We start from the raw sequence: 22,851 nt of genomic DNA, 5'->3' as shown, positions 1-22,851 counted from the left end.
GCAGTGGCATAATCAGACAAAGTCAGCATGTATTTACGAAAGGGACTTTTCTTCGAACATGTAACTAATAGAGCTGACCCGGGATGTGGTATATGTTGACTTTCAAAATGCTTTCGACAAGGTCTCACATAGCAGATTTCTATGTAAAGTTGAAGTGCAGGGATTGCGGGTGATATCTTGGGATGGATAGAAAGCTGGTTAGCAGACAGCAAGAAAACAGTTGGAATAAATGGGTCTTTTTCCGATTGGCAGGCAGCGACTAGTGGGATATCGTAAGGATCTGTGCTCGGCCCGACTGTTCACATTATATACCAATGATTTGAACGAGAGAATTAAATGTATTATTTCCAAATTTGCTGATGATACAAAATTGAATGGGAGGGTGAGCTGCGGGGAGGATGCAAAGATGCTTCAGCGGGATTTGGACAGGCTGAGTGAGTGGGCATAAGCATGGCAGATGCAGTATATTGTGGATAATATTCGGTAACAAAAATAGGAAGGCAGATTATTATTTGAATGAGTCACTGAAAGTAAGCCCGCAGGTACAGCAGGCAGTCAAGAAGGCAAATGGTATGTTGACCTTCATAGTGAGAGGATTTGAGTATAGAAATACGGATGTTTTATTGCAATTGTCTAGGGCGTTGGTGAGGCCACACATGGAGTATTGTGCGCAGTTTTGGTGTCCTTATCGGAGGAAGGATGTTCTTGCTATGGAGGGAGTGCAGTGAAGGTGTACCAGGTTTCCTGGGATGGTGGGACTGTCAAACGAGGAGAGACTAAATCGGTTAGGATTATATTCATTGGAGTTTAGAAGAGTGAGAGGGGACTTCCGGGTGCGGCGATGACCAGCTGAGTCGCACGTTTCGGCAGCTCCCGGTGGAACGGACTTTTGGGCTCTTAATAAGAGCCCCAACGGCAATTTTAACGGCTAAAAGTACTGTGCGGTGAACCAGAAGGGAATCCCCCCTGGATACGGATGGAAAAAGGAGAGGAAGGTGGCCGGATTGCGGTGGATCCTTTAGAGCAGCGGCAAGGAAGGCAAGCAAAAACCAAGATGGCGTCGGAAGGTGGCAGTTTAATATGGGGCCCTGAACAACACGAGTTTTTGAAACGCTGCGTGGAAGAACTCAAAAAGGAAATGAAGAAGGAGCTGTTGGCCCCGATATTACAGGCGATCGAAGGGCTAAAGGAGGAGCAAAAGACCCAGGAGCGGGAGCTTCGGGTCGTGAAGGCAAAGGCTGCTGAGGACGACATACAGGGCCTGGTGGTGAAGACGGAGATGCACGAGGCACACCATAAACGATGTGTGGAAAGGCTGGAGGCGCTGGAGAACAACGCGAGGAGGAACAACCTAAGGATTCTTGGTCTTCCTGAAGGTGCGGAGGGAGCGGACGTCGGGGCATATTTGAGCACGATGCTGCACTCGTTAATGGGAGCGGAGGCCCCGGCGGGTCCGCTGGAGGTGGAGGGAGCATACCGAGTGATGGCGCGAGGACCGAGAGCAGGAGAAATTCCTAGAGCCATAGTGGTGAGATCCCTCCGTTTTAAGGACAGAGAGATGGTCCTTAGATGGGCAAAGAAAACTCGGAGCAGTAAGTGGGAGAACGCGGTGATCCGTGTATACCAAGACTGGAGTGCGGAGGTGGCGAGAAGGAGGGCGAGCTTTAATCGGGCCAAGGCGGTGCTTCACAAAAAGAAGATAAAATTCGGAATGCTGCAACCGGCAAGACTGTGGGTCACATATCAAGGGAGGCACCACTACTTTGAGACGGCGGATGAGGCGTGGACTTTTATCGTGGAAGAAAAATTGGAGTGAGCGGGTTATTAAAAAAAAAGAACGTTTGAAACAAAGTGGTGGGGCGAGTATGGGGGGCGAAGAGGGGGGTAAAAAGGGGGGAAAGAGGAGTTTTATGTTATTAATCCTGCAATGTGGTAACTTTTCTCTCTTCCACAGGAGGTGGTGGGGGGAGGAAAGGAGGTGGAAGAGATGGGGCGTTGGCCATTGGGGGCGGGGCCAAGGGGGAAGCGCGGGCTCGGTTCCCGCGCTATGATAATCATGGCGGGAATAGGGAAGCAGGAAGGAGGGGGCGTCGCACGGTGCGAGCCGAGGTCACGGGGGGAAGCCGAGGTCGGCCAGAGTTTGCTGACTTCTGGGAGCAACATGGGGGGTGTAACTAGTGGGGGATCTAGCGGGGGGGGGGAATTATTGGGCTGCTGCTGCTGGGGAGAGGAGGGAGCTGGTATGGGGTGGGATGGGCGGGGGGGCGCCGCCTGGGGGGGACACAGCTGCGTGGGAACCGGGTGAGGAGCTGGAAAAAGTGGATGGCTAATCGACAAAGGGGGGGGGGGGGGTAAAAAGCCCCCCAACCCGGCTGATCACGTGGAACGTGAGAGGGCTGAACGGGCCGATAAAGAGGGCACAGGTACTCGCACACCTTAAGAAACTTAAGGCAGACGTGGTTATGTTACAGGAAACGCACTTGAAACTGATAGACCAGGTGAGACTACGCAAAGGTTGGGTGGGGCAGGTGTTCCATTCGGGGCTAGATGCGAAAAACAGGGGGGTGGCTATATTAGTGGGGAAGCGGGTAATGTTTGAGGCAAAGACTATAGTGGCGGATAGCGGGGGCAGATACGTGATGGTGAGTGGCAAACTACAGGGGGAGACGGTGGTTTTGGTAAACGTATATGCCCCGAACTGGGATGATGCCAATTTTATGAGGCGTATGCTAGGACGCATCCCGGACCTAGAGGTGGGAAAGTTGGTAATGGGGGGAGATTTCAATATGGTGTTGGAACCAGGGCTGGACAGGTCGAGGTCCAGGACTGGAAGGAGGCCGGCAGCAGCCAAGGTGCTTAAAGATTTTATGGAGCAGTGGGAGGAGTAGACCCGTGGAGATTTAGCAGACCTAGGAGTAAGGAGTTTTCGTTTTTCTCCTATGTCCACAAAGTCTATTCGCGAATAGACTTTTTTGTTTTGGGAAGGGCGTTGATCCCGAAGGTGAGGGGAACGGAGTATACGGCTATAGCCATTTCGGATCACGCTCCACATTGGGTGGACTTGGAGATAGGGGAGGAAACAGAAGGGCGCCCACCCTGGAGAATGGACATGGGACTAATGGCAGATGAGGGGGTGTGTCTAAGGGTGAGGGGGTGCATTGAAAAGTACTTGGAACTCAATGATAATGGGGAGGTCCAGGTGGGAGTGGTCTGGGAGGCGCTGAAGGCAGTGGTTAGAGGGGAGCTGATATCAATAAGGGCACATAAAGGAAAGCAGGAGAGTAGGGAACGGGAGCGGTTGCTGCAAGAACTTCTGAGGGTGGACAGGCAATATGCGGAGGCACCGGAGGAGGGACTGTACAGGGAAAGGCAAAGGCTACACGTAGAATTTGACTTGCTGACAACGGGTACTGCAGAGGCACAGTGGAGGAAGGCACAGGGTGTACAGTACGAATATGGGGAGAAGGCGGGCAGGTTGCTGGCCCACCAATTGAGGAAAAGGGGAGCAGCGAGGGAAATAGGGAGAGTGAGGGATGAGGAAGGAGAGATGGAGCGGGGAGCGGAGAGAGTGAATGGAGTGTTCAAGGCATTTTACAAAAAATTATACGAAGCTCAACCCCCGGATGGGAGGGAGAGAATGATGGGCTTTCTGGACCGGCTGGAATTTCCCAAGGTGGAGGAGCAGGAAAGGGTGGGACTGGGAGCACAGATTGAAATAGAGGAAGTAGTGAAAGGAATTAGGAGCATGCAGGCGGGGAGGCTCCGGGACCGGATGGATTCCCAGTTGAATTTTACAGGAAATATGTGGACTTGCTCGCCCCGCTACTGATGAGGACCTTTAATGAGGCAAAGGAAAGGGGACAGCTGCCCCCGACTATGTCTGAGGCAACGATATCGCTTCTCCTAAAGAAGGAAAAGGACCCGCTGCAATGCGGGTCCTATAGACCTATTTCCCTCCTAAATGTAAACGCTAAGATTCTGGCCAAGGTAATGGCAATGAGGATAGAGGATTGTGTCCCGAGGGTGGTCCATGAGGACCAAACTGGGTTTGTGAAGGGGAGACAGCTAAATACGAATGTACGGAGGCTGCTAGGGGTAATGATGATGCCCCCACCAGAGGGGGAAGCGGAGATAGTGGTGGCGATGGATGCCGAGAAAGCATTTGATAGAGTGGAGTGGGATTATTTGTGGGAGGTGCTGAGGAGATTTGGTTTTGGAGATGAGTATGTTGGATGGGTGCAGCTGGTTTATAGGGCCCCAGTGGCGAGTGTGGTCACGAATGGATGGGGATCTGCATACTTTCGGCTCCATAGAGGGACAAGGCAGGGATGCCCTCTGTCCCCGTTACTGTTTGCACTGGCGATTGAGCCCCTGGCAATAGCATTTAAGGGTTCCAAGAAGTGGAGGGGAGTACTTAGAGGAGGAGAAGAACACCGGGTATCTCTGTATGCGGATGATTTGTTGTTATATGTAGCGGACCCGGCGGAGGGGATGCCAGAGATAATGCGGACACTTCGGGAGTTTGGAGAATTCTCAGGATATAAACTGAACATGGGGAAAAGTGAGTTGTTTGTGGTGCATCCAGGGGAGCAGAGCAGAGAAATAGAGGACTTTCCGCTGAGGAAGGTAACAAGGGACTTTCGTTACTTGGGGATCCAGATAGCCAAGAATTGGAGTACATTGCATAGGTTAAATTTAACGCGATTGGTGGAACAAATGGAGGAGGACTTCAAGAGATGGGACATGGTATCCCTGTCACTGGCAGGGAGGGTGCAGGCGGTTAAAATGGTAGTCCTCCCGAGATTCCTCTTTGTGTTTCAGTGCCTCCCGGTGGTGATCACGAAGGCTTTTTTCAAAAGGATCGAAAAGAGTATCATGAGTTTTGTGTGGGCCGGGAAGACCCCGAGAGTGAGGAAGGGATTCTTACAGTGTAGTAGGGATAGGGGGGGGCTGGCACTACCGAGCCTAAGTGAGTACTACTGGGCCGCCAATATCTCAATGGTGAGTAAGTGGATGGGAGAAGAGGAGGGAGCGGCGTGGAAGAGATTGGAGAGGGCGTCCTGTAGGGGGACTAGCCTACAAGCTATGGTGACGGCCCCACTGCCGTTCTCACCGAAGAAATACACCACAAGCCCGGTGGTGGTGGCGACTTTGAAAATCTGGGGACAGTGGAGACGGCATAGGGGAAAGACGGGAGCCTTGGTGGGGTCCCCGATAAGAAATAACCATAGGTTTGCCCCGGGGAGAATGGATGGGGGATTTGGAATATGGCAAAGAGCAGGAGTAACGCAACTGAAAGATCTGTTTGTGGATGGGAAGTTCGCAAGTCTGGGAGCGCAGACCGAGAACTATGGGTTGCCCCAAGGGAATGCATTCCGGTATATGCAACTGAGGGCTTTTGCGAGGCAACAGGTGAGGGAATTCCCGCAGCTCCCGACGCATGAGGTGCAGGACAGAGTGATCTCAAAGACATGGGTGGGGGACGGTAAGGTGTCAGATATATATAGGGAAATGAGGGACGAGGGGGAGATTATGGTAGATGAGCTGAAAGGGAAATGGGAAGAAGAGCTGGGGGAGGAGATTGAGGAGGGGCTGTGGGCGGATGCCCTAAGTAGGGTAAACTCATCGTCATCGTGTGCCAGGCTAAGCCTGATTCAATTTAAGGTGTTACACAGGGCGCATATGACTGGAGCACGGCTCAGTAAATTTTTTGGGGTAGAGGATAGGTGTGCGAGATGCTCGAGAATCACACCCACATGTTCTGGTCATGTCCGGCACTACAGGGGTTCTGGGTGGGGGTGACAAAGGTGCTTTCGAAAGTAGTGGGGGTCCAGGTCGAACCAAGCTGGGGGTTGGCTATATTTGGGGTTGCACAAGAGCCGGGAGTGCAGGAGGCGAGAGAGGCCGATGTTTTGGCCTTTGCGTCCCTAGTAGCCCGGCGCAGGATACTGTTGATGTGGACGGAAGCCAAGCCCCCGGGGGTGGAGACCTGGATAAATGACATGGCAGGGTTTATAAAGCTGGAACGGATTAAGTTTGTCCTAAGGGGATCGGCTCAAGGGTTCACCAGGCGGTGGCAACCGTTCGTCGAATACCTCACAGAAAGATAGAGGGAATGGAAAAGAAGAAGGCAGCAGCAGCAGCCCGGGGGGGGGGGGGGGGGGGGGGGGGGGAACCAGAAGGAGTCTCAGGGTTATTAATATATTTGTATAATATGTATAGGTCGTTGCTATAAATAATTGTATATTGGACTGTTAAATCATATTTTTGGAGAGTGTTTATCTGAGACAAGGCAGTTGCCATTTAGTTTTAGTTTTTGTTATATATTATTTATTCTTTGTTTATAAAACAGGTCATTGTTATCTATACTGTTATATTATTGTGTAAAGGATACACAATGTACTGTGATGGTTGACCAAAAATTTTCAATAAAATATGTTTAAAAAAAAAGAAGAGTGAGAGGGAATCTCAGAGAAATTTTAAGAGGATTAGACAGGGTAGATTCAGAAAGAATGTTCCCAATGGTGGGGGATTCCAGAACTAGGCTTCATAGTTTGAGGATAAAAGGTTAGTAAACCTTTTGGGACTGAGGTGAGGAGAAATTTATTCACCCAGAGAGTGGTGAATCTGTGGAATTCACTACCATGAAAAGTAGTTCAGGCCAAAACGTTGTGTGATTTCAAGAAGGAATTAGATATAGCTGTTGGGCTAAGGGGTTCATGAAATATGAGGGTATTGGATTTGATAATTAGCCATGATCATAATGAATGGCAGAGCACGCTCAAAGGGCCGAATGGCCTACTCCTGCTTCTATTTTCTACGTATGTTTCTATAAGTTGGGGCCCTGCAGGCAATCAGGGGGACCACTTTTTCATGACGTTCCCCAAAGATATGGTTGGCCTGTAAGAAGTACCACATATGTTCTGCGTACTGGCTCTAATCTTCTCGGCCCTCGTCGAAGGCCTCTAGCTTATCAAATAGCGGCATATTCAAACTTTATATCCTCACGGTCCTGCAAGGTAGTCATCCGGGGCGGCTGGTCATTTCAGCAACTGTCCTCATCACCAGTTTAATGACCAAGAAGCCAGCGAGAGGAAGCAAAAGATTTATTTTATTATTTACAATAATCTGCCAACGGCAGTAACTATCTACAAGCACAGTCCCCGTTGTGCCAACCAACACGCCGGTCCCTGCTTGGGCCGTCTTATATGTTCGGTTCTAGCGAGCCCCAGTTGAGTGGCCTCTGCCCCCTACCTGGGAAGCTCATACTGCACTAGGCCCATGGGGTTATAGATAATGGTTTCCCCAAGGACTTCACAGGGGGGTTAGTGACAAAAGGGTAATCTTCAGCCAGGCGCTAACTTGGTGCTCTGGATCAAAGTTAAGAGAAATCTAAACAATGTATTTCCACCCCATTTCAGAGAATCTGTAACCAACTTCAGCATGCCCAGCAATTGGCTAAATTATGCCAACCCAGAGCAGAGAAAAGAGCACATGGCACCTGTCCATACTGGTCCATCTTAGGTTACAGCAAGCAGCTTACACTTTTTCACGTGCTGCATGTTGTGCTACACCTAAGGTTTATGTTTCCTGTTATTTTGTAATAATTGAAATCTGCAAAATCTTGGAATATAAAGAATGATTTAAAGAATAATTCCTTCACTGCAATGGTGAGGTACACCTAATAACTGAGGGGCCGGGGGCGGGGGGAGGAAGAGATCAAGAATATTGGTTCTCACAATCCCCCACATGGAAAGAAAATGGAGAATGATTTACCCAGAGCTGAGCTCATTCATCACCTTGTGGCCAGATGGAAAACGTAAAGGACTAAGAGCAGTCTGCTCACCTCCCCTTAGTTCAGAGATAAGGCCAGTAAAATGGGGAAAGAAAATATTGATGTGTATATCTAGCTATTGCTTATCTGATGTATTACAGCCATAGCCTCATAATAACGGCATTATGCTTTGAGGTCTGCGACTCCCGTTTGTTGGCAGATACTAAAAGCTCGGAGGACAATTGTTACTCAGTCCCACCCCCACTGTACACCAACCAGTACAAACTAGTTCCAGCCATTATGTCTGCCACGAAACCCTGTCCGAGTAAATTACTGAATAGTTTACTGAAGCTGTCTGTTCAATGCCTCATTAAATTAATCAAATCCAACACACGTTTGTCCTCAGGTTTTTCACCATCTATTTGCTTTTTCTTGTTCGTCAGATCTATGGGACATTGAGCCAAAATTCCTGGAGGAGAAAATTAAATTTAAGAAACGATTAGTCTGTTCCCTCCCTATTTTATTCTTCACCAAGGTTTAATATACCGAAAAGCTGAGTTTCCACAGGACATTTTAAAGCAGAAGAAAACACTTGCTTCTGATTGGCTGATTCACTGCCAAAAGACCCACACACCCCTTAGCAAAGAAAGCATAAACACTCTGATACTTTGGCCAGTAGCCAGAGCAAATCCAGGCTCAGACAGTAATATGCTTAATATATGTGACACTGACTTCAAGATTGGCAAATAGAACTCAAATCTGTCAGCTGATAAAGTATACACAATTAAAATGTCAGCTAGAGCAATAAAATGCATTTTCCGCAATAGAACAATAAAGGCTTTGCTCTCAAGGTTTCACTTGAATGTTTGTAGTTCTTTAAATGTGTAGCACATCGAGTGATCTTTAATCTGTAAATACCACTGGCTTCATTTGATCTGCTAATGGTGAGAGGAAAGAAACAAAGACAGAGAGGAACAAGCAAAGATACACACTGAAAATGAAAAGGATGAAAGTGACATGTAAACCACTCTTTACACTATGGATTGCAACTTACTCGAGTGTAAAGAAGCCCATGTACCAGGGACTGACAGCATTGTACACCTATTTAGGACAGAAAATGCAGGGATCCTGCCGAGCAGGTTTGCTCTATGTCGAGCGGTGTGTAAACATTGAGCCGGTGTGCTGACTGATCCTGCACCTCTTTGCTCTGAATGCAAAAACAAGATGGCTGTCACTTCACAAACTGGACAGCATACAAGAGAAACTATAAAGTACCAGCAAAATATTAAAGCGCTCCTAGAGAGGAGAAAAAAAAGAGATTGGAGACAGTGGGGGTGGGTGGGGGTAATCGAGAGATTAGAGGCTGGGGAGGGCGGGGGGAGCAAGGTTAGAGGGATTGGAGCCTATGGGTGGGTTACAGAGATTGGAGACTATGCTGGGAATAGATAGATTGGAGTCTATGGGAGGGAAAGAGGGATTGGAGACTATTGTGGAGATAGTTGGATTGTAGATGATGGAGGGGAGATAGAGAGATTGGAGACTATGGGCGGGGAGATAGATTGGAGACTATAGGGGCTAGTGAGATTAGAGACTATGGAAGTCAAAAGATTTGAGATTATAGGGGGAATAGAGAGATTGGAGACAGCAGGGGATAGGGAGATTGGAGACTGTGGGAGGATAGAGAGGTTGGAGACTATGGGGGGGGGGTGGTAGAGAGGTTGGAGACTATGGGGGGATAGGGAGATTGGAGATGATGGGGGACAGAGAGATTGAAGACTACAAGGGGGAAGAGAGGTTGGAGACTATGGGGTGGATAGAGAGATTGGAGACTATTAGGGATAGAGAGACTGGAGATTGGTGGTGGCAGGGGAAAGAAAGATTAGAGACTAATTGGGGGGATAGGGAGATTGGAGACTATGGGGGGCAACAGAAAGTTTGGAGTCTATGGGAGGATAGAGGTATTAAAGACTATGGAGGGGGCAATAGACAGATTGGAGACTAAGGATTAGGGGAAAGAGAGATGAGAAACTATGTATGAGAGGATAGCGAGATTGGAGACTATGGATGCGGGTCAGCACGTGCGCACGGCGGCCGCCTGCAGCGGCAGCCCCGCACAACATGGCGGACCCATACAGCAAGCCGGCCCCAACAATATAGGCCCCCTTCCCAGATCATGTGCGCCCTGGCTGTCCTGGAGGCCCCGCCCGGTGATGGATTCCTCCGCCCCCCCCACCAGGATGGCCGCGGACTATGTCCGCAGCTGCCACTCGAGTGCCCGCCGGGTGGGGCCATGAGGGAACCACGCTGGTGGAAATTCGGCCAGCTGCCGGCTGAGAATCACCGCGGGGGCCTCTTTCAATGGCCCCCAACTGGCAGCGATTCTCATGTCCGCGGCGGACCCAACCGTGGGTCTGACACCCCATTTTCCGCCTCCACGCTGAGCGCGATTTTGGAGCGGAGGCTCGGAGAATCCTGCCCACTGTTTCAACTTTGAGTCTTCAGCTTAAAGACACAAACCAATTATGGGTCCACGGACTCAAATAATAAAATAAAATGGAACAAAGAAAATTAAGAAGAAGGACTCTTATGCAGCAGGCAGGTTAGTGAGGATGAGGTCAAGTGTGTTTTTACCTCTTATTGGTTCCCTCACCACCTGTCGCTGTCTCAGTCTAGCAGTTAAGTCCTTCAGGACTCGGTCACCTCGGACGGTTGTAGTGTTACCAAGCCACTCTTGGTGATGGACAATGAAGTCCCCCACTCATTCTGGGGAACATTCTGTGCCCTTCCATCCTCAATGCTTCCTTTAAGTGGTGTTCAACATGGAGGAGTATTGATTCATCAGCTGACGGTGGACGTTTCGCAGTAATCAGCAGGAGGTTTCCACGCCCATGTTTGACCTGAAGCCATGAGACTTCATGGGATCCGGAGGTGATGCTGATGAATCCCAGGGCAATTACATGGTAGATGGCATTCAGTACTCCCCAGGTACTTAACTGGTTGGGCCTTCCCAGGGATTCAGGATATCAGGGGTAGAAATCCCACCCACTGAGAACTGCCAACCAATCAGGGGCCAGCAGCTCCTCACTGCTGTCAGTGTCACCAGGGTCAAAAAGAGACCCCACGTTAAAGGCAGTGAGGGTAGGGTGTTGGACGGTGAGGCATGGGTGGCAGGAAAGTGGGACAGGGGGTCAGAGTAAAGGGCAAGGGGTTGGTTTCTGGCGGGCAACCTCCTTAATCAATTCAAGCCCCTCGATTCTGCACTAGATGTCTTTGAAAAGGGGTCTCCGTGCCCTTCCATGACCCTCCAGAAAGCTCCAGGCAATCCTGGGCCGAAGGCAGGCAGCCTTCTGAAGGCAGGGTGAAGCCATGCCACTCACTCAATCCCAGAACCACCATAAAATTCCTTTGGGCTCAGGAGAATTGGCTCATTAATATTTGACAACCCACTGCTGGAGGCCAGGTTTTCCCCATGGGCCTGCTCCTGCCTTTAACTTAACCCCGGGAGGTTTCCCACTGGCGGGAGACTGATGGCCAACATCTCCAGCGATTACGCGGACCTGCAGCTGCCATATATTTCTTGCTGTGGAAGGCTGCATTTTCTATCCCGATGCTTCGTAAGTGCTTTTCTGCCCACGTAGGTGGTTCAGGTGCCAGTTCTAAAAATTCCAGCATGAGGAGCCTCTCAATAATGTTTTTAAATGGATGCTCACCACTCTTTTTACTTAGAGCTTTTAAAAAACAAAAGGTGTTCATTTGTTCACCTTTAACACTGGATCTCAGGTGGAATTAATGTGTGCTAATTATTAGATTGAAAGGGTTAATGACTGCAGCAATGCAAACATATTTGGAAGTAGAGCAGCATGCAGTTAACAGGATATCACAAAGCACACACAGGACACAGAGAATATGTGATTAGCAGTGGGATATGAAGCAAAAATGGAATCACATGGTTAAGATATTAACATAAACTGCAAGACGAAAGTCAATGAATGTTTTCAGCACAGGGTGGCTGGTGTCCAGGAAAAGGCAAATTTATGTCTCACTCATGTTGTTATGAGGAGCAGTCAAGCAGAGACCTAACACGCTTGAGAACAAAGCAGAGGATCACAGGAACAGAAATAAACATTTAGCTCCTTGAGCCTCGACCAATTCAATGAAGTCCTGACTGGTCTGTGACCTAACACTAGTTACAGCAAGTTAGCCCAGGTTAGTTCACCATTTCAGACTTGATTAACTGGCTAGAGTTTTATGGGGCAGTGGCGGCTCCATCGACAGGCCATGAAGCCAGGGTAACCCTGCCTTAGCTGCTTATGGCAGCTCGGGCCCAAGCCAACATTATGTGCAGGAGGCAATTCATTGTCTGGTGTCAGGATTCTGGTCCCTTTAAGGGGACTTCCCACAATTGGAGGGCCAGCAACTCTTCAGTCCCAGCAACCCCAGTGGGAGCAGTGACTGCTGCCAGGACTGCAGCTAGGCAGGAGCAGCTGCGATCATGGAGCAGGCCCAGTATGGAGGTGAGTGGGATTGTGGGGTTGGGATCACCAGGCCCATTCAGGGTGGCCCTGGTGAGGCAGGGTGTGGTGGCTGGTGAGGGTGAAGAGGATGTTGCTGTTGTAGCCCTTGCTGCTGTGTGTGGGTGTGGGGGGTGGGGGTGGGGGGGGGGGTGGGGGGGGGGGTGGGGGGGGGGGCCTATGGGTGCCCAATTAGGAAGACCCCCTGTAGTACGGCTTGGTCCGTTAAATCAAGGACTGCACAAGGGAGTTTCAGCAGATGGGAGGTTTGTTAACTAAATATACAAACTCTCATTAACACATCCGCTTTGCCCGAGGTCTTGGGGAATACTGCCAAGCTCCACCCCTGTGACGCTCCACATGACCATGTCATCACATAGCCACATGACAACCCGGTTTACATCTCCCCATTTAGTTTGGCCCCCCGGCGGTGTCAGATGTAACAGTGTACGTCATAACTAGGTACTTGCAAACAGAACAAATTTACTGATGCATGCAACAGTCTGTACAAAAATGAAACACCAGTTTGGCTCTTGCAATTGGTGCATAGTCAGCTGTTTTCCCATTGTGTGCAATTGAACAATAGAACTCCACCTTGGCTCTTGCAACTAGTGCATAGCCCGTTGTGTGCCCTCATCCCCCTTCATTCAGGAAGGTAAAAGTCAAGCTGCCACCACCAGCCCCCGCACCTCCCCACCAACAAGCTTCCTGAGGCCCTGTAAAATTCCAGCCGCTATCTTTCTTTTTTTAGGGCTAGTGTTATGGGCCAGGGTTTAGAGAGAACCCCAAAGTGTTCGCCTGACCCACAACTTTTAATAGATTGTGGTATGGGGAGCACAGGGCCCACTCTACAGGTGTGGTACAGCAGAAATGGAAAAGTACTTTTTAAAGCAAAACAATGTTTATTCTATGAACTCAAGTTAACCTTTTTAAAACTGTCATGTGAGAGTACCTTTAAGACATGGATGTTTAAGCAATGTACCTTTAAGAAAACACTGATGTCAGAGAGTGGGTGGAGCTGAGGTCAGGTCAGCCATTTTGCAGTTTAGTTTTGCAGTTTGGAGGAAAAGAGCTGGGTGTGTGTCTGTGTTTTGCAGTGAGCTGGATCTCTGCAATGAAAGACTATCTCTGGATCATTTGGGTGATTTAAAGTAAAGCCTTTAACCTGATGTGATTTTGTTTAAAGGTGTTAAAGTCTCTTGGAAGTTTGAAGGAACATTTTAAGGAATTATTTACTGTTGCTATATTTTCTGAGTTATCTTTGAAGTAAGGGGTGTTAAGAGATCCAATGTTTATTTAAGATGTTAAGTTGAGTTCATGGAATAAACAGTGTTTTGTGTTTAAAAACCCACGTGTCCATAATTATAATCCCACACCTCGGGAAAAAGCCGTGTGCTAGGAAAAGCAACAAATCCATTAAAGGGAGAGGTTGGTTGAACTCCATGATACATTTTGGGGTTCTGAAAACACCTCGCCCATAACAAAACATACAGTGAATATCTTACCAACCATTAATTCAAATACAACCCCCAAAGAATACAACACTAAGTAATCCTTTAAGCTTTCCTTTTAACATCCATAAGACTGAAAACACCTTTTACCAGAAGCACATCAGGTTAAATTCACTACTATTATTAGTTTTAAATCACCAGCATCGATTTACAGTCTTTAGGTTACAGAGAGAGACTCTAATACACCTTCTGACTGCGACTGCAGCTATCCAGCTCTGAAAGCGAAACTAAAACACACCCTGCAGCAAACAGCCTAAAACGAAAGTAAAAAGCTGACAGACAGCCCAGCACCACCCACTCTCTGACATCACTGCAGTAATAAACACCCATTTCTTAAAGGTACTCTCACTACAGATACTTATATACACACCCATTATGAACACCCATTTCTTAAAGGTACATTTCTTAAGCGCCTATTACTCTCACATGACACTAGAACCTTCCAACTAGAAGAAAGTTAACAACCGAAAAGGAAAAGTCTTTTTGTGTCTTTGAGAATATCTTTGGACAATTTGTAATTTACAAATATAAACATTAGTTCAGCTACATTGACATGGGCACGCCCAGATTACTATGAAGCACCATCTAGTGGCTAATTTTAGAGCACATTGTATGTCTCGGCCATCAAAATGGTGTAGTGCTGAGCGATACTAAAGTTTGAATTTTCCTGGCCCTGTGATGACAGGCTTGGAGGCCATGAGGCGGGGTGCCAGGAAAATAAGGGAAGCCACGTTGGAATGGGTTCCTAATGCATTCCTGCCACTAGGTACATTTCACAGAGGTGGGCTGGGAGTACGATTGCCTGTCAGCCCTAAGGAAGTGGGCAGACAACTAAATAGCTTACGGTCCCAATTATGGGTAATTTTGCTGACCTTCTGCCATTGCATGTGGAGGCTACCCGCTCAATGGAGGTGGCCACTCTAGAGCAGACCGGATGGGCCATTAGAGCCTGAGGCCACATGTCCCAGTGGCAGGGAAGAATGTTGCAGCCCAAACGATTCACCGAGAGGGATTCTCCTTTCACTCAGAGATGTAACAACTTCATGCCATATCATTTTAAACTCAAATCCACACCTTCAAGGGTGCCTCTATGTTTACTCTTGTGGACCCTGAACTGTCTCAGCCGTGACCAACTCTCCCAACGGGGCTGTCGAGGCTCCAAAGTAACCGGCTCACCCTCTGACCCTAACTGGATGGTGAACTCACCACCAGTCTTGCTGCTGTTAAATGCAGGCATGGAACCCATATTTAATCTTTGGCACCCCGCATCGGCTATAAAATTCAGCCCATGAAAGAAGAAAAGGCAAAAACAATCCTTATTGAAAGGAACAGTAGAAACACAAGGTTCTGGGATCAAGACTCCAGTTATTCTGTCAGTTAGAGCAAGTGTGGAACACAGGAAGAGTTCGAAGAAGAAAAATAAATAAATTTAGATTTATTCTCCACTGTATTCCAATTGTTTTTTTGCTTTTCCAATGTTGACTGGGTTTCAGGTATTTCTAAACCAAGGTGGACAGATAACTTTCCCTAAGGTTCTGTTAGTGCCATTCTTTCATCAACTGATGAGTGGCCCAGATTAGACCAAGTCTCCATTTCAATTTCTGTTGAGAGCCACCTGGTCTCTATACTTCCTGCAACACGTAATTGAACCCCAAAATTGCCCACGTGACCTCTGCCGGGACACGACCTCGCCTCAACCCGACTGAACTCCGCCAAAGCGGGCTGACTATGGAACCACTAACCTGCATTGTTGAGCGGATTTAAATTTCTACCACATTGTGAATAGATCTGTATCCCAGCTATTCCATGCTGAGTTGTTCAAATTCATTAATTCTGTAGTGTTTGATTTCAATTAAATCGAGTGGCTTAACCAAGGCTTTCAAATTTAGGCTATCTGGTTATTCAAGGAGTTGATGCTTGATTCTAGCAGGTTATTACCTCAGAAAATCATCCCGTTTGAGAGTTCCAGCAATGCAACATGAGAAAGGGTGGAATGAGATGTTTAAGTGGGTGGGTGCATTCCTACTGAGGATTGATTGCTTTTATCCCTCCAGTCTTCTCCAATAAACCTCATATTGTCAACTTTCAGAATCTTCCACTGCAAATGAGAATAATAATGAAATACATATTCACTTAACAAGGACATTATCTTTGTCCCTCTTTCTTCTTTATAGAAAATCAGAGTTAGACCCGCCATTGTACCTGAAAGGAGCACATCACCAAGCATCCTGTTGTGTTTTTACAAAACCTGGCTACTTCCCCAATTACACCCAATCAGGGTCCAGGGAAATAGGGAGCCAAATTCATTAGCGCCAATTTTTGTCCACGGGACACTATTTGCAGTATGCCCACATTTTGGCCCTTCGAGCCTGCTCCGCCATTCATCACGATCATGGCTGATCATCCAGCTCAATAGCCTAATCCTGCTTTCTCCCCACAGCCTTTGATCCCATTCTCCCCATTTTAGTTCTTGTGCCTCCAATGCTGCTCGCTCCTCAACACTGTGCATACAGCAGGAGGCCTCAGCAATGTTGCTGTTGACCACATATTACAGACTGTTCTTTCTCAAAGGGAAGTTGCTTCTTAAAGGGAAGCTGCACAAAAAGGTTGCTGAAATGGAAATTCCAGAAAACACCAGGGCTGACACAGGGATCCAGATTGAAGGATTTTTCACCGGTGGAGCAGGTGGGCACTCCCTGGCACTCAGGTCTCACCCCAACATTTGATACTCCACTCACCCTCACACACCTACCAATGCTGCCAGCGTCTCATTCACCTATCACTGCCTCCACTTGGATGCAGTTATTCAGTTCTGGCAGTCACTTCAACATGACAGAGAGCTGGCACACAACCGCTGACATGGTGCCCTTTCTCTCTTGCAGGAAAGGTGGCACATAATAGAAGGGGACAGAGTGGGGGAACAAGGATACCTGTATTCCCTGAGCCCTGAGGAGATAGCTGTCTGCATTATGGGGTTGGCCGTGAGAGTCTGTGGCATCCAACATCGCTGAGCACATTGTTGGCATCGTCCTGCCTGATCTTCCTTCTCGACTCCCAACTCACCTTCATCCTTCTGTCTGTCATGAGGAACAAGCTGCTGATGATGTGACCATGGACTTCCCCATTACACCCCCCCTCACATCAACCTTCCCCTTCTGAGTTTCTGCTTTCAAAAACACGAGACCCCAGCCATGTAAGCCCAAGGAGGAGAAAGGAAGCAACAGGCCAGCACAAGTTAATCTGATACTCTCAGCCACAAGCTCATTCACCGGTACTGCGCTTACCTTAGAGTCTAGTGAAGAGTTGCGATCGGCATGTGATGAGGCACTGGGCTGCCACTAGGCATGGGATAAAGAATGATTTCATTTGTGGGCTCACCAGAGGACGAGTTGGCAGACGGATTCTGCTGCAGTGCACTCAGATGGAAACCTTGATGGATTGGCTTACGGGAGAGCACTGATGGGCAAATGCAGGTTGCATTGACTGGCTTGTCAGGCAGTCACTGTCAAGGAGCAGGGAGGCGCCAAGTCCCAAGTTGACAGATAGCATGATGAGGAGCTTTCTTTCTCTGCAGCTTCTGCTACATCACCTGTGCTGCAGGCCCAGAGTTACCGCACCTGCTATTGCAGCCTTTGTGTGGACAGGTGATCAGTTCCTCTGATATCCCTAAGAGCATGAGGCAACAATCTCTGGCAAAAGCTCCAAAATACTTTCAGACACTTTCCAACCAATAAAGTTCCAAAAGTTTTACTTGCCTTCCACCAGGCTGCCTGGCACTTTAAGAAACACTAAATATCCCGGCTTGTCATTTCTTTTTCAAGAGTGGGTAACACAGATGTTGAGGGAACCGCACCGACTCAATTTGGAATTTGGGGATCACATTATGATTTCAGGGCAGCACCAATGGAATATGTTCAGATGCTGGGAGGAGACACAGCTGCAAGTGCCCATATCCTGGTGAACTGTACACAACTGCAGGTAGTGGCCAGCGTTGCGGCCTGTTCCCAGGAGACCCAGGGTGAGCGAGGAGTGGTGCTGCACATTTCAATTTTCCCGTCAAAGTCGATAAGAGGAGCATATTCTCTGAGCACAGGAGAGCAGGAACAGGAAGAACTGAAGGAAGAGGACCACTTCAAACAGAGTCAAGTGCTGTCAATTGTTAGCTGACCACTTCAAAATCACTCAACTATGAAGGGAGGTGATTGGAAAGAACTTAATGCTGTTTGAAGTGAGGGTAGCACGGTGGCGCAGTGCCTCGAGTCACTGTCCGTTTGCGGTTTGCACATTCTCACAATATCTGCATGGGTCTCACCCCAACAACCCAATGATGTGCAGGGTAGGTGGATTAGCTAAACTGCCCCTTGATTGGAAAAGAAAATCTGTTTGAAGTGGCCCAAGTGCTGTCAATTAAAGTTTGATGTAACATTGTGGTTAGAGCACTTCAAGGTTACTCAACCATGAAGGGAGATGAATGGAACAATGCTGACAGCCGGGCCGGGGGTGGGGGGTGGGGGGCGGTGGGGGGGGTGTAAAAGCTGTCAATCACAGCCTAGTAAAGTCAATATCAAATAGAAATGAATGAATGGCTTGTAGATCAAAGATCTGAGGGGGTTTAAACACAGCTGATTAGTTTTCTCTTTTCAGGAATTAACGGGTGCTGCGTCCTGTCTCTGAGCCAGCAGGTGTATTGCCCAGGTGAGTGTTAAAGCAGTAATTGTTTTTGCTGTATCTATCTGGCCTGTCCTTAGCTTCCAGAAAGGGGACTCCCTTCTGGGGGACTTGCTAACAGGGATCTTTCTTCTGGGGGTCATCTGACAGGGGTCTCTCTTTTGGGATGCTTCCTGACAGGGGTCACTTTTCTGGGAGGGTTTGTAGAGGAGTTTCTTTATTTACGGGGTCACTGGGGGAGGTCTCTTTATTTAGGGGGTCTCTGGGGGGTGTTCCTTATTTAAGGGGTCTCTATGGGAAGGAGGGACTCTTTATTTAGGAGGTCTGGGGGTGGGGGGGTAACTGCGGGATCAAGCTATTAGGCTACCCTCTCAAAATGGCAGCCTGATAGCGGGACACCCTTGGGAACCCTCACAATCCTCGCTATGTATAAATTTGCATGGCTAATGATTGGGAATTGCTTCCTGATTTGCGCTCCAGCGGGAAAGCAAATCAGATGCAATTCAGCTCCGGCGGGTGAACATAGGCCGGGATTCTCCAATCCCGCGGCCAAGTTCTGACGGCAGTGTGAAAAGCGGCGCCAACCATTCCAGCGTCAACTGTCCCCAATATTGAGGAATGCTGCCCTTCCTAGGGGGCTAGGTCGTCGCCGGAGTAGTCCCCGCAGCTCCAGCCGGCGCGAGTTCGCGCATGCGCGGAACGGCCGACATGATTCCGCACATGCGCGAAATGGCCGGCATGATTCCGCACATGCGCGTGGGTTTCCGTCTCCGCGCCGGCCCCCGAGCAATAAGGCTGAGCCCTACAGGGGCCCGGCGCAGAGGAACATAGGGCAATTTTTGGACACTAAGGGCAATTTATCATGGCCAATCCACCTAACCTGCACATCTTTGGACTGTGGGAGGAAACCGGAGCACCCGGAGGAAACCCACGCACACACGGGGAGGATGTGCAGACTCCGCACAGACAGTGACCCAAGCCGGGAATCGAACCTGGGACCCTGGAGCTGTGAAGCAATTGTGCTATCCACAATGCTACCGTGCTGCCCCTTCTAAATCTTTAATTTTTCGCCCCATCGAGTCTGCACTGGCTCTTGGAAAGAGCACCCTTTCCCTCCACTCTATCCCTGTAACCCAGTAACCCCACCTAACCTACGGGTAATTTATCATGGCCAATCCACCTAACCTGCACATCTTTGGACTGTTGGAAGAAACCGGAGCACCGCGAGGAAACCCATGGAGACACGGGGAGAACATGCAAACTCCGCACAGTGACCCAAGCCTGCAATCGAACCTGGGACCCTGGTGCTGTGAAGTCATAGTGCTAACCACTGTGCTACCATGCTGCCCCTTCTAAATCTTTAATTTTTAAAAAAATCTAGTAATATTATCCAAGGAAAAAACTGCTGTCACTTCAATAAAGGCACACCACACAACTTCTCACTCACTTCCACTCTTCTGGAAATCTAAAAGAATTCAGAAACAAAACCGATTTCTGAAACCAAAGACGTTCCTGGGTCTGGATTGCTGCTTCTTATTTCACGCCTTCTCTCAGCTTGGGGCTGCTCCCAGAATGTTTTCCTCACACAGCCAACAACAACTCAGCTCAACATCTCCCCTTAAATATCCTTTTTTCCTTTCCTATTCAAATCCATTGTCCTCAGCATCTTTTTAACTCAACTTTTCTCTCATATACAGATCTTTCATGTTTTCTTACTGCCTCTACTTTCGGGTCAAAAATAAATTTCACAATCTTCACGTTAGCACAGTTGCTTCTCAGTTCCAGGGTCCCTGGTTCGATTCCCGGCTTGGGTTACTGTCTGTGAGGAGACTGCACGTTCTCCCTGTGTGTGCGTGGGTTTCCTGCGGGTGCTCTGGTTTCCTCCCACAGTCCAAAGATGTGCAGGTTAGGTCGATTGGCCATGATAAATTGTCCTTAAGTGTCCAAAAAAGGTTAGGTGGGGTTACTGGGTTATGGGGATGTGATAGGCTTAAGTGGGGTGCTCTTTCCAAGGACGATGCAGACTCGACGGGCCAAAGGGCCTGCTTCTGCACTGTAAATTCTATGATTCTATGATTCCCTTGTTTACTTGTGAAACCTTTGTCAATTGTAATAGTTCCTTATGCTACTTTGAAATTTAACAGCTGGAAATATAAGTGCCTATATATCTCCTAATGCAAATTTCCAAACTTAACCTATTTACTTATAAATGCACTTCGCCATGGCATTTAGCACTTTTACCCCTTTCATCTCTCAACTCTTTCAAACTTGTCACTATTAATCTTTCTCCAGCATGGCTAAAACAGTTTTACATAAACCCTCACAGAGAGCTATCCTTAAAGAACACAACATTCCTAAAGATATTTAAAAAAATAACATCCATCCTCCCAATTTAAAGAGATATCGGCTATCTGCAGAGTGTACCACCACCACCAGTAAAGGCAGATTCTCAGAAGTAACCATCACTGTTTCACATATCCCCTTTCCTTGTTTCTTTTTTTGTCCTTGAATGTGGGCGTTGCTGGCTAGGCCAGCATTTATTGTCCATTCTTGAAGGCATTTAAGAGTCAACCACATTTCTGGTGGGTCTGGAGTCACATGTAGGTCAAACCAAGTATGGATGACAGATTTCCTTCCCTAAAGGACATTAGTGAATCAGATGGGTTTTCAGTAGAATTGACAATGGTTTCATGGTCATCATTAATCCCAGATTTTTATTAAATTGCAATCCCACCATCTGCCCTGGTAGGATTTGAACCCATGACTCCAAAGCCTTACCTTGAGTCTCTGGATTAGTAGTCCAGCGACAATGCCAATACGCCACTGCCTCTCTGAGAGGGAACCTATTATAGGAAAATCATTTGTCCTGAGCCCTTTTCATCGGTCTCAGGCTTCCAGCTGATTTATGCTGCTTATTTCTACTTGGAGTATCTCTACTGAGGGAGAACTTCGAGGAAATTGAGAAGTCATTAAATTGAATGAATCGGAGGAGAAAACGCCCCTATCTGATCCCTCTTTTATTCTTCACAAAATTGCTTAAATCATTTCATTCTAAACTTTTACAGCTGCAGTTTGTCCTGAATAAAGATTTCTTATCACTAAGATCAATGCCACCAAGGTCAAGATATTCTCCACATACTCATCGGTTCTTCATGTTTCACCTTATCAAATGCCTTGCTATAATCAATAAAACACACAAATACATATTTTTTCATATCCATGGCCCTTCTGAAAATATGCACACCATAAAGTAGAATTTCTCATTCCCCTAACTTCTTTAAACCCACATTGATGAGCTGAAATTTGTGGCTCTATCTTGCCCCTGGTTCTATTTATCAGTGCTCAAAGAAGGATCTTGGTAATTTGACTCATCAGAGTGATGGAGATCATGTTCAATTGCTCCAGACATTTTAGGAAGCTCATAAATATTGATTTAGTAATCCTTCTGGGATTTATCCCGTGTTATAAACATCATTAAATATGAGAGTCAGTTTGTCTATTCTAAAGTTTTCTAAGCTTTTAATTTGTTCAGTGACTATTCTGGGCCTTTGGCTTTATTGTTTTTCATCTTATTTATTGTTCTCCTCAAGATCTTCTCATCATCCATGTTTTTCTTAATTATTGGCTTTCTCCTTGTCTGTTGTCCTCAGCTAAGTCTTGTATGTATTCAGTCACCTCAACACAACTTGGTCTCTATCCTTGATAATTTCTCCCATGTTTCCATTGGGTGCATCTGCCCAACTTTTCCTGTGATTTCCCTAATATCTTTATGTATTGTTCTTGGTTCTGTTTTAATTCATTGCCACAGAGGGCGGTGGAGGCTGGGACGTTGAGTGTCTTATAAATTCTTGATTTCTCGAGGAATTAAGGGCTATGGAGAGAGAGCGGGTAAATGGAGTTGAAATCAGCCATGATTGAATGGTGGAGTGGACTCGATGGGCCGAATGGCCTTACTTCCGCTCCTATGTCTTATGGTCTTATGTCTTATGGTCTTAATATTTTTCTACTCCTTCACACTTCTTTATTCAACCATTTTTACAGAATATAGAATCGCTACAGGCTGGCTGGTTTAGCACAGTGGGCTAAACAGCTGGCTTGTAATGCAGAACAAGGCAGCAGCACGGGTTCAATTCCCGCACCGGCCTCCCCGAACAGGCGCCAGAATGTGGCGACTAGGGGCTTTTTACAGTAATTTCATTGAAGCCTACTTGTGACAATAAGTGATTATTATTACTATTACAGTGCAGAAGGAGGCCATTTGGCCATTGAATCTGCACTGACCCTCTGAGGGAGCACCCTACCCGCCCCACCTCCCAGCAACCCCGTAACCCCAACTAACCTTTAGACATTAAGGAGCAATTTAGCTTGGCCAATCCATCTAACCTGC

The 22,851-nt window shown here is 47.7% G+C and overlaps 1 protein-coding gene and 1 long non-coding RNA gene across 3 annotated transcripts in view; one reads left to right on the top strand and one right to left on the bottom strand.

Moving 5' to 3' along the window:
* The window catches only part of znf704 (zinc finger protein 704), a 361,108-nt gene that overhangs the window by 167,664 nt on the left and 170,593 nt on the right, over positions 1–22,851 (bottom strand). The gene's annotated exons all lie outside the window — the stretch shown is intronic.
* The window catches only part of LOC140385382 (uncharacterized), an 82,296-nt gene continuing 71,422 nt past the window's right edge, over positions 11,978–22,851 (top strand). For both annotated transcript variants that reach the window (XR_011933349.1, XR_011933348.1), the window contains exons 1-2: positions 11,978–12,288; positions 18,441–18,491. This is a non-coding gene — a long non-coding RNA (uncharacterized lncRNA). The remainder of the gene's footprint in view (positions 12,289–18,440; positions 18,492–22,851) is intronic.

The sequence above is a fragment of the Scyliorhinus torazame genome, chromosome 11, assembly GCF_047496885.1.
Source record: "Scyliorhinus torazame isolate Kashiwa2021f chromosome 11, sScyTor2.1, whole genome shotgun sequence".
Lineage (NCBI taxonomy): Eukaryota > Metazoa > Chordata > Chondrichthyes > Carcharhiniformes > Scyliorhinidae > Scyliorhinus > Scyliorhinus torazame.
Note: the sequence above shows the minus strand (reverse complement) of the source record. Positions and strands in the feature narration are given on the sequence as shown.